The sequence below is a fragment of the Bos javanicus genome, chromosome 2 (genome assembly GCF_032452875.1).
Source record: "Bos javanicus breed banteng chromosome 2, ARS-OSU_banteng_1.0, whole genome shotgun sequence".
Classification (NCBI taxonomy): Eukaryota; Metazoa; Chordata; class Mammalia; order Artiodactyla; family Bovidae; genus Bos; species Bos javanicus.
Window position 1 is genome coordinate 70,438,578 of NC_083869.1, and position 18,020 is coordinate 70,456,597.

Here is an 18,020-nt window from a genome sequence, read left to right on the forward strand (position 1 = left end):
GAATACTGGAGTGGGTTGCCATTCACTCCCCCAAGGGATCTTCCTGACCCAGGGATTGAACCTGGGTCTCCCACATTGCAGGCAGACTTTTTACCATTTGAGCCACCAGGGAAAGAAGGCTAGGCAAGCTAAATTCATGCAAAACAACTGGATAAGACTCTTGAGAGTCCCTTGGACTGCAAGGAGATCAAACCAGTCAATCCTAAAGGAAATCAGTCCTGGATATTCATTGGAAGGATTGATGCTGAAGCTGAAGTTCCAATACTTTGGCCACCTGAGGCGAAGAGCCAATTCATTAGAAAAGACCCTAATGCTGGGAAAGATTGAAGGCAGGAGGAGAGGGGGATGACAAAGGATAAAATGGTTGGATGGCATCATCAACATACTGGAGTGGGTTGCCATTTCCTTCTCCCAATGAGTTTGAGCTACCTCTGAGAGATGGTGAAGGACAGGGAAGCCTGGCGTGCTGCAGTCCATGGGGTCACAAAAAGTTGGACGTGACTGAGCAACTGAACAACAACAAAGTACTTAGCTGAAATCAACACAAGTTTTCAATAGTCATTCCTACCAGCATGTCATTTGGCAGATGCGGGAGTTATGCACAGCCAAAAAGGGGATGTAAAAATCTAGTCCCACCCCTCCCTCCAGGTGCCCACCCACTTTGAGGTCGGTTGGCACTACCGCACACACGAGGATGCAGATGAATTCCCAGACAGTTGTGTAACAGCCTCAGTGTAACAGATAGGCAGGTGTCACAAAGCATGGACGCCCTGAATCAAACCAGCTTTATCACATTTCACAGTATTTCAGGCCTCTCCTTCCCAGCTCTGATTCCATGCAGGGCCCTGAAATCGATATGTGCCCCAGCAAGCTCAGGAGGGCCCCCATCCAACCCGGTAGGATGTGCCTTAGCTCTGCTGCCTGAAACAGGCCCCCCCAGCTGCTGAGGACCCTGGGAGATGATAGCAGTTGCAGGGCATTCTGTTCACTTCTGGCGCCAGTGGTTTCACGGGCATCTTTTCTTGCTTGGCAGCCCCCAGGAAACAGAGATAACATAGATTGTGCACTTTGCTTATGGGATTATGAAATATGTTCTGTCATTTGTAATAAGACAAGGAAAAGTGTTTGCCCCAAAACATGCTTCTATGAGTTGGCACTGTAAAGGAGAAGTTTTCAGTGGAGAAGATGAATCTGGAGTTGGGAATTCACCTTATCCTAGAATCCTTGACTTTCTCCCCCCTTGTTGGTCTTGCCTGAGGTGGACCAATGTAATTCTCTGCAGGGAACTGGGCTGGGACCTCAAGAGAAGCATGGAGCTGCTGCTGCTAAGTCGCTTCAGTTGTGTCTGACTCTGTGAGACCCCATGGATGGCAGCCCACAAGGCTCCCCCATCCCTGGGATTCTCCAGGCAAGAATACTGGAGTGGGTTGCCATTTCCTTCTCCAATGCATGAAACTGAAAAGTGAAAGTGAAGTCGCTCAGTCGTGTCCGACTCCCAGCGACCCCATGGACTACAGCCTACCAGGCTCCCCAGTCCATGGAATTTTCCAGGCAAGAGTCCTGGAGTGGGGTGCCGTTGCCTTCTCCCAGCATGGAGCTAGCAGGTCTCTAATAGATGCTACAAAGGATAGCTCCCTCCATAGCTCTTGGTGTCCCCCAGACAATTCTCAGTTGCATCACCCAGGAGAACACGCACAGTTTCCTAGATTCTTGGGGTCTCTACCAAGAGTCGGAAGCTAAGTTTACTCTCCCAATTGGCTGGACACTGCAACCTTCACTGTTCAATTTCTTGTGTGAAAAACTGCCTTTTCTTAATTGAGTCTAACGAAGAAAATTGCATTAATTGGGGGAGACCCAGCCTCTGACTCATGGTCATGGCTTGACTGAAACATTCCTTGAAGGAATCCAAGGTTCAAATGATGTAGCATGCTCAGTGACAGCTGGGGTGGGGTGGAGTAGGAGAGGGAGGTCAACATAGCAGAGAGGTGAAGGGCAGAGCCTCTGCAATCAGATGGCCTAGCCTACCACTGTCCTACTGCAGGACCATGGCAAGTCATTCAATCTCCTCGAGCCTTGGTTTCCACATCTATAAAATGAAGTGATAATAATGCCTATCTCCTTGGGTTAAAATTGAGTAACAAAAGTTTAAATAAAGTGAATACTTGGTGCTTGGCACATAATAAGCCCTCAGTAAATAAAATATATTGTTCTTGTTGATATATTCCAACAATGTTCTGTTAGGGAAAACTTCCTGGTTAGCTACAACTAAATAAACTACAACTATAGCTTAACTTTCTGGTTAGTTCCAATGGGAACTGGTCAGTCAGCCTTAGCTGCCCAGCACTGCCTCATTTTCAGACTGGGTTTTGAAGCTCTGAGTCCAGACTCTGCATAGGGACCTGGCAGAATAACAGGGCATCATTTACCTGAGGTTGGTAGTGCTTGCCCCATGGATGGTTACTTGCAGAATTATGGGCAGAGGTGGATAGTCAAGCTGGCCATACCATCTCACTTGGGCATTAATTCCATGCAGCTGATCGTCCAGGTATGAAATCATTCAACGGAACTCAGCACCCTCCTCAAGACCTTCTGGACTTATGTAAATATATGGCCACCTATATCTGCCTGCCCCCGCCCCCATAATGCCTGAGCCCTTCCAACCTGCTCCTCCCTCCGCTGCAGTGCTCTTCCCCTGGCTTCTCTTAGATCACTCCAACTCATCACTCAGGTGCAGCTTGAACGGCACTGCCTGTGAGCCATCCTCCTGGGATTCCTCCATTATTCTTTCATCACCCCAAGTTTTTACTGCGATAGTGCCTATCACAATTTTTAATTGTACACTTCTTTGAAAGTTGGTGTATTTGCTGTCTGTCTCTCACTCTATCTTGCATCTTCTTGTTTCCTTATTGTATACTCAGAACCTGGCAGAGCAGTCACTTGATTTGTTGAGTGATTGATAGAATGAATAAATGAATGGATGAACGAATGAATTCCAGTGGGCTGTATCAGGTTGACCCATATAAAACTGCTGTTATTCGATGATCTCTAACCTACAAAAATAGCAATTTCAAGTTTTGGCCTAACATTTACCATATGGGAAATTTACCTTCACTTATGTATGATGAATTTATGTTATAAAGGGCATAAGAAGTCATCTGTTAGTGCAGGCTCACTTCACTGTTTGGGAGCCCATACCAGTATCTCCAGAAATGTAACACACCTGAAGTACATATAACCATCCTTGATTCATACGTGATGAAACCAAGCAGCGTAATTCTATGGACCGCCCAAGGTCAATGCTGCTTGTGGTTTAAATTATACACATGTGTGTTTATATATACTGGTAATTTTTAAAGCCCACATTCAGTAGCAAAAAAAAAAAAAAAAAGCTTTGCAAATTGAGGGTACATATATAATTGAATTTAAAACAACACAGTTAATAAAATGCTTTCATTGTTTTTGAACTTAATGGCAAGTGAGGCTTTTATTGATTTCATTCTTTATACTCACCATTAACGCAATACAATTGCTTTTTAATTTAACTCAAGTGCTTTTAGCTCACAATTTTTAAATTCAATAAAAATCACTTTTAAAAAATCACTTTATTGCTTTGCTCACTCTGAATTAAGCATTTCGGTGAACTTGAACAAAACCTCTTTGCAAATAGATGCATTTCTGTAAATATGCATCAGCATATACTCATTACCAGCTTCTAGCCTTTCAATCTGATCACAAGTCAATGAACATAATCACCAATCAATTTTCTTATTAGTCAGAAAGTTGTGGCTGATATCAAGGCCTGGTAAGGGTAGAAACTATGTGATTATTAAATTCTGACAGGTGTCCTAATTATCATTGTGACAGTAACTGCTTTAAGTTGTGTAATTTTATTCAATGGTGTTGAAAATTTTAATTGACATATAAAACTTCGGCACATGTAAAGATGAGCTAGTTATTGCTAACTTTGGCATCATTTTGGACATTATTCAAAGCAGTAGGCTGGTTTCCTTACTCCCATTCGCACACTCCCAAGCAATATTAACAATCTATAATCGGTTCTAATAAACGTTGCTCATGTCTACTCTAGGAAACTTCTTTACCACCACTATTTCCCCTGAAAAACCTAGATTTAAGGTTAGAGTACAAGTTCTACAAGCGGCATTGTATCCACATAAAAACTTTATTAGCAACTTTACAATCTTAAGTCTTTTTAATGCTAAAAAATTTCCTCAATATTGACATTCCTATAAACATTGGCCAAAAAAAAAAAAAGATCATCACTCCTGCAGTCCGCTAAATGCAAACATATTTTCCATGTGCACTTCATATTCCCTCTCCTCTTAATACCTCTGAGTCAATGACTTTATCTCCACTACAGAAAAAAAAAAAAGGCAAAATTTAACAAAGAAGAACATTTCCTGTTTTCTCAGACCCTAGCATACAAGCCAGGGAACATTAATTTTCTGAAATTAATCAATTATTCATGCGTTTGCCTTCTCTCTCCATGGTGAATAGGTGGGAGTGACATCTTAAGGGATCTTGTATGGACAAAATGGTTTTGGAACGGTGCTTTCTGAGATAGAGGATTAAACTAATGATCTTGTTTAAACTCCAGTCACAGTATTCAGCCTTCTTGAAACCCAGTTTGAGTGTGTCCCAGGTCCACAACTCCACTGGTGTTGGATGAGCCATGCCGACTGAGGGCAGAGCGAAACATGGAGAACGGTAAGGCAGGTGGCTCCTCCTCCACCCTTTCTCTAAGAGAAGAAGTAAAAGAAGAAAATAAAAATGCGTAAGAGTTTATTAATGAAAGCAATAGGCCAAAAGAAGCAGAAGATGAGCAAAAGTCAACATGGGCACACATGTTCTCAGGGAAAGGTTGGGGAAGGAGAAATAATCACAAAAACATGCATGAAAACCAGTATGTCAGGGCACCACAGAGCCTGCTCGGATGTGACAGAGGCAGTGTTTGTAGCAAAAGAAGAACAGAGCCATGAAATAGCACACAGACGCTCCCAGAATGGGCCTGAGGGTGACTGGCCAGTGATGTGGGTAGCCACTGACAGCTCAGACCACAGGCATCCACAGCAACATCAGAACTTCTTTTAAAAAACACCCAATTAGTTGTTCAGTCTGTAAAATGGAAAGTAGCCAACACTTTTTTCCAGACCACACTTTTACGGTGGCTATCTATACCCAGACACCGAACAGCCCCTCACTAACAAGCAATGAACAGGCAGCCTCCCGTGGACTTCCAGAAATGGTTCACAAATGTGGAGCTATTTCCTTGGGCTCTTGAAGATTAGAGATTTATGAGTCGATTTGTGGCTGTAGGCCCCCCTCCCTGGGCCCTTAACCTTAGTACTTAAAGCCAAGTCTTCATAACTCAAGAGTAAGAGCAAGAACAATCTCTCATTTACCCTGCATCTGGGACTCTGGTCAGCTCTGTGTACACAGCTCACTATCTGTCATATTCCCCAAAGCTCAGTGGTAAGAACCTGAGCTGTAGACAGAACCTGGTTCTATCATTTCCTGTCACTATGATACTGAGCAAGTTACTTAAACTTCTTTATGCCTTCATTTCTTCATGTGCTAAGTGTAAATAATACTAAAAGTCTATTTCATGAGTTGTTACAAGGATTAAATGAGATCTGCACCAAAGTTGTTTGTAATAGCATCCAGCACATTGTAAGCACTCAATAAAGATCAAATTGCCAACATCTGCTGGATCATCGAAAAAACAAGAGACTTCCAGAAAAACATCTATTTCTTCTTTATTGACTATATCAAAGCCTTAGACTGTGTGGATCACAATAAACTGTGGAAAATTTTTAAAGAGATGGGAATACCAGACCCCCTGACCTGCCTCTTGAGAAACCTATATGCAGGTCAGGAAGCAACAGTTAGAACTGGACATGGAACAACAGACTGGTTCCAAATAGGAAAAGGAGTACGTCAAGACTGTATATTGTTACCCTGCTTATTTAACTTCTATGCAGAGTACATATGAGAAATGCTGGGCTGGAAGAAGCACAAGCCGGAATCAAGATTGCCAGGAGAAATATCAATAACCTCAGATATGCAGATGACACCACCCTTATGGCAGAAAGTGAAGAGGACCTAAAAAGCCTCTTGATGAAAGTGAAACAGGAGAGTGAAAAAGTTGGCTTAAAGCTCAACATTCAGAAAAGTAAGATCACGGCATCTGGTCCCATCACTTTATGGCAAATAGATGGGGAAACAGTGGAAACAGTGTCAGACTTTATTTTGGGGGGCTCCAAAATCACTGCAGATGGTGATTGCAACCATGAAATTAAAAGACGCTTACTCCTTGGAAGGAGTTATGACCAACCTAGATAGTATATTGAAAAGCAGAGATATTACTTTGCCAACAAAGTTCCATCTAGTCAAGGCTATGGTTTTTTCCAGTGGTCATGTATGGATGTGAGAGTTGGACTGTGAAGAAAGCTGAGTGCTGAAGAATTGATGCTTTTGAACTGTGGTGTTGGAGAAGACTCTTGAGAGTCCCTTGGACTGCAAGGCAATCCAACCAGTCCATCCTAAAGGAGATCAGTCCTGGGTGTTCATTGGAAGGTCTGATGCTGAAGCTGAAACTCCAATACTTTGGCCACCTTATGCGAAGAGTTGACTCATTGGAAAAGACCCTGATGCTGGGAGGGATAGGGAGAAGGAGGAGAAGGGGACAACAGAGGATGAGATGGCTGGATGGCATCACCAACTCGATGGACATGAGTTTGAGTGAACTCCTGGAGTTGGTGATGGACAGGGAGGCCTGACGCGCTACAATTCATGGGATTGCAAAGAGTCCGACACGACTGAGCAACTGAACTGAACTGAATTGAATATTATTATGGTTAGAGCTATTCCCAGGGGCAAAACTGCCTAGAACCCAGCCTATTTCATACCCAGTTATGACAAAAGGTAGAACAAATATTTTTCTAGTTCTTTTTTTATTCTATATAACTAGCCATTATTTAATAGACATAAAGATAATATGTGCCACCTAAATTGATCTATAAATCTAAATGATAGATTTTATTGATAATAAATAGCAAATAATGCCATATATTACTAGAAATACAAATGCCTAGACTTATTTCGTTCTTGTTTTTGTTAGTGATGTGACATGTGCACAATCTCACACAGATTTCCTAAACTCTAAGAGACTCCATTTCTTCCTCCATAAAATAAGGATGACAATCCTGGCAACAGAATACTTTTTTGGACTGTTTTTAAGGTTTTTAAGATAAAATAAGGTGATGGGCATGAAAGTACATTGGCACAGATCTACCCTGTGTGCAACTGTCAAGCTGTACTCATTTAAGCAAATGTCCTAAAGGACCTTCTCTCTAAACTACCTGTGACAGAATGAGCCTTGCTCTATCCAGGTTTTTGCTAAAATGTGTTCCTAAGTGAGCTGAGGGCAAAGTGGTTTCTCACAGAAAGTGTGGAGCTACAAGGACCCTTAGGATCAGAGGTTCCCGGTCTTCATCTGATCCTGCTGAGACCAAGGCCTGAATTGCCTTTCTTCTCCAAAGAGACAGAAGCCTCCCAACAAGCAGTCAGGGATTTCTCACTCTTTGCAAATAAATGGTTTTATTTTTATTTTTTTTTAACTTTACAATATTGTGTTGGTTTTGCCATATATCAACATGAATCCACCATAGGTATACACGTGTTCCCCATCCTGAACCTTCCTCCCTCCTCCATCCCCATACCATCCCTCTGGGTCGTCCCAGTGCACCATCCCCAAGCATCCAGTATCGTGCATCAAACCTGGACTGGCGACTTGTTTCATATATGATATTATACATGTTACAATGCCATTCTCCCAAATCATCCCACCCTCTCCCTCTCCCACAGAGTCCAAAAGACTGTTCTATACATCAGTGTCTCTTTTGCTGTCTCGTATACAGGGTTATCGTTACCATCTTTCTAAATTCCATATATATGTGTTAGTATACTGTATTGGTGTTTTTATTTCTGGCTTCACTCTGTATAATAGGCTCCAGTTTCATCCACCTCATTAGAACTGATTCAAATGTATGATACACACAGTTCAGTTCAGTTCAATTGCTCAGTTGTGTCTGACTCTTTGCAACCCCGTGAATCGCAGCACGCCAGGCCTCCCTGTCCATCACCAACTCCCAGAGTTCACTCAGACTCATGCTCATCGAGTGAGTGATGCCATCCAGCCATCTCATCCTCTGTTGTCCCCTTCTCTTCCTGTCCCCAATCCCTTCCAGCATCACAGTCTTTTCCAATGAGTCAACTCTTCACAAGAAGTGGCCAAAGTACTGGAGTTTCAGCTTTAGCATCATTCCTTCCAAAGACATCCCAGGGCTGATCTCCTTCAGAATGGACTGGTTGGATCTCCTTGCAGTCCAAGGGACTCTCAAGAGTCTTCTCCAACACCACAGTTCAAAAGCATCAATTCTTCAGCACTCAGCTTTCTTCACAGTCCAATTCTCACATCCATACATGACCACAGGAAAAACCATAGCCTTGACTAGACGGACCTTTGTTGGCAAAGTAATGTCTTTGCTTTTTAATATGCTATCTAGGTTAATCATAACTTTCCTTCCAAGGAGTAAGCGTCTTTTAATTTCGTGGCTCCAATCACCATCTGCAGTGATTTTGGAGCCCAAAAAGTAAAGTCTGACACTGTTTCCACTGTTTCCCCATCTATTTCCCATGAAGTGATGGGACCGGATGCCATGATCTTTGTTTTCTGAATGTTGAGCTTTAAGCCAACTTTTTCACTCTTCTGTTTCACTTTCATCAAGAGGCTCTTTAGTTCCTCTTTACCTTCTGCCATAAGGGTGGTGTCATCTGCATATCTGAGGTTATTGATATTTCTCCCGGCAATCTTGATTCCAGCTTGTGTTTCTTCCAGTCCAGCATTTCTCATATGTACTCTGCATAGAAGTTAAATAAGCAGGGTGACGATATACAGCCTTGACATACTCCTTTTCCTATTTGGAACCAGTCTGTTGTTCCATGTCCAGTTCTAACTGTTGCTTCCTGATCTGCATATAGGTTTCTCAAGAGGCAGGTCAGGTGGTCTGGTATTCCTATCTCCTGAAGAATTTTCCACAGTTTATTGTGATCCACACAGTCAAAGGCTTTGGCATAATCAATAAAGCAGAAATAGATGTTTTTCTGGAACTCTCTTGCTTTTTTGATGATCCAGCAGATGTTGGCAATTTGATCTCTGGTTCCTCTGCCTTTTCTAAAACCAGCTTGAACATCAGGAATTTCACGGTTCACATATTGCTGAAGCCTGGCTTGGAGAACTTTGAGCATTACTTTACTAGCATGTGAGATGAGTGCAATTGTGCAGTAGTTTGAGCATTCTTTGGCATTGCCTTTCTTTGGGATTGGAATGAAAACTGACCTTTTCCAGTCCTGTGGCCACTGCTGAGTTTTCCAAATGTGCTGGCATATTGAGTGCAGCACTTTCACATCATCATCTTTCAGGACTTGAAATAGCTCAACTGGAATTCCATCACCTCCACTAGCTTTGTTCGTAGTGATGCTTTCTAAGGCCCACTTGACTTCACATTCCAGGATATCTGGCTCCAAGTGAATGATCACACCATCGTGATTATCTGGGTTAAGAAGCTCTTTTTTGTACAGTTCTTCTGTGTTTTCTTGCCACCTCTTCTTAATAGCTTTTGCTTCTGTTAGGTCCATACCATTTCTGTCCTTTATCGAGCCCATCTTTGCATAAAATGTTCCCTTGGTATCTCTAATTTTCTTGAAGAGATCTCTAGTCTTTCCCATTCTGTTGTTTTCCTCTATTTCTTTGCATTGATCACTGAAGAAGGCCTTCTTATCTTTTCTTGCTATTCTTTGGAACTCTGCATTCAGATGCTTATATCTTTCCTTTTGTCCTTTGCTGTTCACTTCTCTTCTTTTCTCAGCTATTTGTAAGGCCTCCCTAGACAGCCATTTTGCTTTTTTGCATTTCTTTTCCATGGGGATGGTCTTGATCCCTGTCTTCTGTACAATGCAATGGCTGCACAGGCACAGGAGGGCCTAGAGGAGCTATCCCATGTTCAAGGTCAGAAGGGGAAGTGGTGAGCAGATACCCCTCATCCAAGGTAAGGAGCAGCGGCTGCTCTTTGCTGGAGCAGCCGTGAAGAGATACCCCAAGCCCAAGGTAAGAGAAACCCAAGTAAGATGGTAGGTGTTGCAAGAGGGCATCAGAGGGCAGACACACTGAAACCATACTCACAGAAAACTAGTCAGTCTAATCACACTAAGACCAAGCCTTGTCTAACTCAATGAAACTAAGCCATGCCCGTGGGGCCAGCCAAGATGGGCAGGTCATGGTGGAGAGGTCTGACAGAATGTGGTCCACTGGAGAAGGGAATGGCAAACCACTTCAGTATTCTTGCCTTGAGAACCCCATGAACAATATGAAAAGGCAAAATGATAGGATACTGAAAAAGGAATTCCCCAGCTCAGTAGGGGCCCAATATGCTACTGGAGATCAGTGGAGAAATAACTCCAGAAAGAATGAAGGGAAGGAGCCAAAGCAAAAAGAATACCCAGCTGTGGATGTGACTGGTGATAGAAGCAAGGTCCGATGCTGTAAAGAGCAATATTGCATAGGAACCTGGAATGTCAGGTTCATGAATCAAGGCAAATTGGAAGTGGTCAAACAAGAAATGGCAAGAGTGAACATTGACATTCTAGGAATCAGCGAACTGAAATGGACTGGAATGGGTGAATTTAACTCAGATGACCATTATATCTACTACTGCGGGCAGGAATCCCTCAGAAGAAATGGAGTAGCCCTCATGGTCAACAAAAGAGTCCGAAATGCAGTACTTGGATGCAATCTCAAAAACGACAGAATGATCTCTGTTCGTTTCCAAGGTAAACCATTCAATATCACAGTAATCCAAGTCTATGCCCCAACCAGTAATGCTGAAGAAGCTGAAGTTGAACAGTGCTATGAAGACCTACAAGACCTTTTAGAACTAACACCAAAAAAAGATGTCCCTTACATTATAGGGGACTGGAATGCAAAAGTAGGAAGTCAAGAAACACCTGGAGTGACAGGCAAATTTGGCCTTGGAATACGGAATGAAGCAGGGCAAAGACTAATAGAGTTTTGCCAAGAAAATGCAGTGGTCATAGCAAACACCCTCTTCCAACAACACAAGAGAAGACTCTATACGTGGACATCACCAGATGGTCAACACCGAAATCAGATTGATTATATTCTTTGCAGCCAAAGATGGAGAAGCTCTACACAGTCAACAAAAACAATACTGGAAGCTGACTGTGGCTCAGATCATGAACTCCTTATTGCCAAATTCAGACTTAAATTGAAGAAAGTAGGGAAAACCACTAGACCATTCAGGTATGACCTAAATCAAATCCCTTATGATTATACAGTGGAAGTGAGAAATAGATTTAAGGGACTAGATCTGATAGATAGAGTGCCTGATGCACTATGGACTGAGGTTCGTGACATTGATACACACAGGCCTACCTCTAAATCCCATGACATGAAGTTTGTCACATCCAGCCCCTTCTCGTCCATAAATGCTGCAGCCAATTTGAGATGTGAATGCAATGTTCAAATCTTCCTCTAACTGTTGAACAAAATATCCATCAAGAAATAAACTGCTTCAGATATATTAACCAACCTTCATTGCCCTAAATAGTAGAAACCAGTAACAAAAACTATTTCAAACACCATTTGCTATTTCACCTCACTTGGAAAGCAACGAGGTGTATTTCCTCACCACCCACAATGCTTGCCTTAGGAATCACTGAGAAAGCTTGCTGAGCCCCTCAACACCCTTCATCCAGCCGCACATCATTCTTCAGCTACCTTCAACATTGGCCTTACACCAGACACCACATAAAACAAAAATGGCAGTATATTCACAACCTCTGTTCCAACTGTGCATCTCTTTCCCATTTTCCATTCTTGTTATTGATCCTTAAAGCTGCTGTCCTCACCATTAATTCACTATCTTCAGCCTTTGTCCTTCAAAGTTGACTCTAGGCACTTTCTTCTTGGGTCCCTACATGGTAATCCCCATCTCCTGCCCTTCCCTTCAAAGCCAGACAATGTCTGACTCCTTTGTATAAGCTGCCTCAGTCCACCTGAGGCAACACTCCAGGTTCAACCCAGATCAAAGCCCCATCCACTGTCACCACTTTCTTCCAGGTGACATCTCAGCAGAGTTCACTTGAGTCACTTCACATGTCCCTCCATATGTGTTAAGTCACTTCAGTCATGTCCAACTCTTTCTGACCCTATGGACTGTAGCCCACCAGGCTCCTCTGTCCATGGGGATTCTCTAAGCAAGAATACTGGCGTAGATTGCCATACCTTCCTCCAGGAGATCTTCCCAACCCGGAGATCAAACCCAAGTGTGTTGTGTGTCTGTTAAGAACTGGCAGGGATGTTCTTTACCACTAGTACCACCTGGGAAGCCCTCACATTTCCCTACCCACTCTTTAATTACTGATATGTCTTGAATATAGAACACATTTCCTATTTAGAGAAGCTTGGTCTCAATTACTTTCCAAGAAGGCTGGAAAATGGAACCAGTGGTGTTCCCAGAAAGGTCAGGCTGCATGGACATGCAGCATAGCTGGTGTCTTTAGTCACTAAAAGTGACTTCCTACCACATCCCAATTGAAGGTTCTTTCACAGTGGAAATGAACTTGCTTTTTCTCTTCTTGGTAAAGTGGTAATGGTAAATGTGGACTTTCCAGAAGATTAGGTTCTACAGGAGACGTGTAGGTAGAGCAGTATAATATGTTAGTCTTGGGGACGTAGTGAGAGAAGAAATATGTTTGACAGATGAAATCTCTTCATTAGCAGGGACACCAGGCTTGGGTACTACCTACTCGGTTTGGATCTTGGGGCTGGAGCAGGGAGAACTAATCTATGACAACATGAGGTCCTGGGAGCAGAGAGTGACTGAACCAGAATCCATCAGTGAGGACCACAGGGAGGAAGAGTATCAAAGGCAAGAAACAAAGTCAGTCTCAGAGATGAAACTTTGGGACCTGGAATTGAGAAATTAAGATTTAGTGAAATCTAGTTTTTCAAGCCAATGGGAAAGTAGTTAGGATGGAATGGGACTGATGGGGAAGTCCATAGCAACTGCCTAAAACAGCAGTAGAAGTGTTAGCCCTGCTTTCATGGATTAATGAGGGTCTGATGGAAGGGACCACCTGGTCTATTACAGACTTTTAAAATTTATTCATGCATTTAGACACCACCATCCTCTAGAGGGTTTTCAAGGATGTTCAGTCTTGTCTGGAAAACACCATCAGAACACCATAGAATTGATTTTATCTTCCCATAGGTTTCCACGTCACCTGTCACATCCCATCTCATTAATTCTGATGAATTCAGGAGGAAGTTCAGTCTGGATTAGAGGTTGGTTTAAATTAATGAAAAAATTTAAAGAAACACTTTTTTTTTTTTTTTACTTGAAGTCACAAGCTAGGTGCATATTGGGTAGGATGTGAAAATAGCAATTTAGGACTGGTGATGGACAGGGAGGCCTGGCGTGCTGTAGTTCATGGGGTCACAAAGAGTCAGACACGACTGAGCGACTAAACTGAACTGAACTGAAGAGTGGGTGAAGGGAAAGGGGTTGTAATACTTGACTCTTACGTTTTTTTCCTTCATTTTCTGAGATCTTAGATTCTAAGTGCACATAAAAGCACACAAATATTTATGTCTACAAATACCTAGAAGATTAATTCAGCTAGTTTTGTATGGCTCATGACTAAAAGTAAGGAAATGATTTTGACTCTACCCAGGAAGTATTCTCTGTTGGAGCTCTCCAAATAGAGTGGATCACCTTGTAAGGTAGCAAGCTTCCCACTCTAAAGTGTCCAGGGTAGGAAGAGAAGCAGTTGAAGGGGATAGTGTGGAGGGGGTTAAATGAGAATAGTTATGCATAATGACCCTAGACTCTATTATTCTGGAAAATAACATATAAATAACTACTACACTCGGCTTCCTCGGTGACTCAGTGCTAAAGAATCTGCCTGCCAATGCAGGAGATACAGGTTCAATCCTTGGTCCAGGAAGATCCCTTGGAGAAGGAAACGGCAACCCACTCCAGTATTTTTGCCTGGAAATCCCCATGGACAGAGGAGCCTGGCATGCTGCAGTTCAGGGGTCGCAAAGAGTTGGACATGACTTAGTGACTGACCAACAAGTGCCACACTACTTGAAGAACTGGAAAGTAGCAGGCTTATAAACTTTGTAAACTTGATTACACTATGAATTTGTTTAGCAAATGCTTCTTTATGTAGATAGAGCGCATCCTTGGTTGAAATTACCATTATTTAGGCATTAATGGCATTTTAATATATGAGGGTTTTATCGCATCACCAAATAATCTAATTGTAATTCAATTTGCAGCCAGCACTTAATGCCATGAAAAAAAGAAAGTGGGGAGGCAAATTTCTGCTTTCTGATACACATGACCTGTATCTAAATTGTAGACTGATTTGTATCTATTCAAGAAAAGGTGTTATTCAGGGAAGATTAGCATATTTCATAAAGGACCAAAATGAACCTAGTAATTACAGAAGTGTTGATTGAATTGTTTGTGGCATGGACATGGCTTCCGTCCTAACAGGGCCCCTACCACACTCACTTTCAGTCCACAGAGTAAACCTGATTACCTGGCTGGTTATTTTTCAGCATCCTTTGCCACCAATGCTGACTGCAATGGGATCAATATTTACTCAACAGCAAACGAGTGTTATATTAGGAAATAGAAAGAATAACTCAGAACAAACATGCAACTCAATTCAAAGAGTTGTGAAATCCCCTCCTTGACATTATTATCTTTCTCTGCAAGCAAAGGCAGAAATACTTGGCTCCTGCCTGGGTTGCAGGTACTCCTGGGACCCTGAAAACACAAAACACGGTGGCAGTGGCAGGACTGCAGGCAGGTGTAAAGCCCACACAATGGTCGTGGATTAGTGTCTCCTCAGCACCTGGAGACAATAGACACAGAAACAAGCCCTGTGCCTCGACTGCCATTTGTGGGTCTGAATATCCACCACATGTAGGGCCAGCTTCCTCCAGCTCAGCCCTGACTCTCCATTTCATTTGTCTTGTGAGCTCCATGTGCCAAGATAGAAGCTGCCAGGTGCAGTGTGTTTATTTCATTTTGGGCCAGATTAATGTCCCCAAGAAAGAGGCTGGTTTGTTGCTGTAAAGCCCATGAAAGTTAGGATGAGAAACAACCCCTGTAGGTGGCCAGCCAGTGTGCCTCATCTTTCCCTTTGCACTGAGAGCTGCCTGGGCTGGGAGCGCCTTTGCTCCCTGCAGTCCTTGCCTTTCCTTGCACTTGACCCAGGTAACACACTTCACCTGGCTCACTCCTACACCTCCTTGAAGACTCAGTAAACTTCCCCTGCACCCCCAGTACTCCCACCTCTGACTGTGCCCCCACTATAATCAGGCTTCCTCCTGGTACAGTTTGGATCCTGTGGGCAGGATCTACCTCAACTCTCTTCCCACCAGACTGGAACTCTTTAAAGGTGATGACAGCATTTTCTCATCTCTGCTTCCAGTGCCTTGCCCCATAGTGAAGTGAGAAAGTGTTAGTTGCTCAGTTGTGTCTGACTCTTTGTGACCCCATGGATTGTAGTCCCCTCCAGGCTCCTCTGTCGATGGACTTCTCCAATCAAGAATACTAGAGTGGATAACCATCCCCTTCTCCAGAGGATCTTTCTGACCGTAGTAGGTATTCATCAAATATGTACTAAAAAAAGACAAACTGGATGCTTGGAGCCAACCAACATTTGGCCATTTCAGATGTAAATATGTCTCTGAGAAAAAGAAGCGTCAATTTATGCCTTCCTAGAATCCCCTTGGGGTGACTAAACTTTCCAAAAGAGGGGTCTGATGAAATGTCTGCCCTTGAGGTTCCTTCTGGAAGACAGTGTTGTTTCTAGGACACATTCCCGCCACCACGATTACTGCTAGCATGTTAACAGCTCTAACGCACATGCAGGACACTACCTGGACTCCTGCATCTGTCCTGTAGCCAGGTCTCAGGCAGATTCTACTTCCCTGCCATGGACCCTATGCTTCTCAACCAGTCAGCTCTGGCACAGGCTCTAGACATGTTCCTCCCCCTCCGCCAAGGAACTGGATGACTAAGACCTTTGAGCAGTGATCTAGTCAACTGTCCACCGTGTTTCCAATCTCTTGAAGTGCCTTCTCATTAATACCCAGTAAAGGACCTAGCCCCCAGTTAACCTTACATGGTTCTCCCACCTCTTTACCCTTAAGAGTCCTGCTCAGTTGTCAAGGCTAAAGCTGCTTTCCCAAAGGTTTGAGTGTTAAGAAGGGAGGCTGCAGTCCCCTTCCTAAAGTTTCTTTCCCATGAGTTAAAGCTAATTGAGATAATTAACTTTAACTACATTTTACCTTCAGAGAAACTGAGGCACCATAAAATGATGATTTGTACATGGTTAGGCTGTCTGAGGAAGCCTTACAAACAGCTGTGAAAAGAAGAAAAGGGAAAAGCAAAGGAGAAAAGGATAGATATTCCCATTTGAATGCAGAGTTCCAAAGAATAGCAAGGAGAGATCAGAAAGCCTTCCTCAGCGATCAATGCAAAGAAATAGAGGAAAACAACAGAATGGGAAAGACTAGAGATCTCTTCAAGAAAATCAGAGATACCAAGGGAACATTTCATGCAACGATGGGCTCGATAAATGACAGAAATGGTATGGACCTAACAGAAGCAGAAGATATTAAGAAGAGATGGCAAGAATACACAGAAGAACTGTACAAAAAAGAGCTTCTTGACCCAGATAATAATGATGGTGTGATCACTGACCTAGAGCCAGACATCCTGGAATGTGAAGTCAAGTGGGCCTTAGAAAGCATCACTACGAACAAAGCTAGTGGAGGTGATGGAATTCCAGTTGAGCTATTTCAAGTCCTGAAAGATGATGATGTGAAAGTGCTGCACTCAATATGCCAGCAAATTTGGAAAACTCAGCAGTGGCCACAGGACTGGAAAAGGTCAGTTTTCATTCCAATCCCAAAGAAAGGCAATGCCAAAGAATGCTCAAACTACTGCACAATTGCACTCATCTCACATGCTAGTAAAGTAATGCTCAAAGTTCTCCAAGCCAGGCTTCAGCAATACGTGAACTATGAATTCCCAGATGTTCACTGGTTTTAGAAAAGGCAGAGGAACCAGAGATCAAATTGCCAACATCCGTTGGATCATCAAAAAAGCAAGAGAGTTCCAGAAAAACATTTATTTCTGCTTTATTGACTATGCCAAAGCCTTTGACTGTGTGGATCACAATAAACTGTGGAAAATTCTTCAGGAGATGGGAATACCAGACCACCTGACCTGTCTCTTGAGAAATCTGTATGCAGGTCAGGAAGCAACAGTTAGAACTGAACATGGAACAACAGACTGGTTCCAAATAGGAAAAGGAGTATGTCAAGGCTGTATATCGTCACCCTGCTTATTTAACTTCTATGCAGAGTACATCATGAGAAACTCTGGACTGGAAGAAGCACAAGCTGGAATCAAGATTGCCGGGAGAAATATCAATAACCTTAGATATGCAGATGACACCACCCTTATGGCAGAAAGTGAAGAGGAACTAAAAAGCCTCTTGATGAAAGTGAAAGAGGAGAGTGAAACAGTTGGCTTAAAGCTCAACATTCAGAAAACAAAGATCATAGCATCTGGTCCCATCACTTCATGGGAAATGGAGAAATAGTGGAAACAGTGTCAGACTTTATTTTTGGGGGGGCTCCAAAATCACAGCAGATGGTGATCGCAGCCATGAAATTAAAAGACACTTACTCCTTGGAAGAAAATTTATGACCAACCTAGATAGCATATTCAAAACCAGAGACATTTCCAACAAAGGTCCATCTAGGATGAACTGAACTGAATGTATGGATGTGAGAGTTGGACTGTGAAGAAAGCTGAGCACCAAAGAAT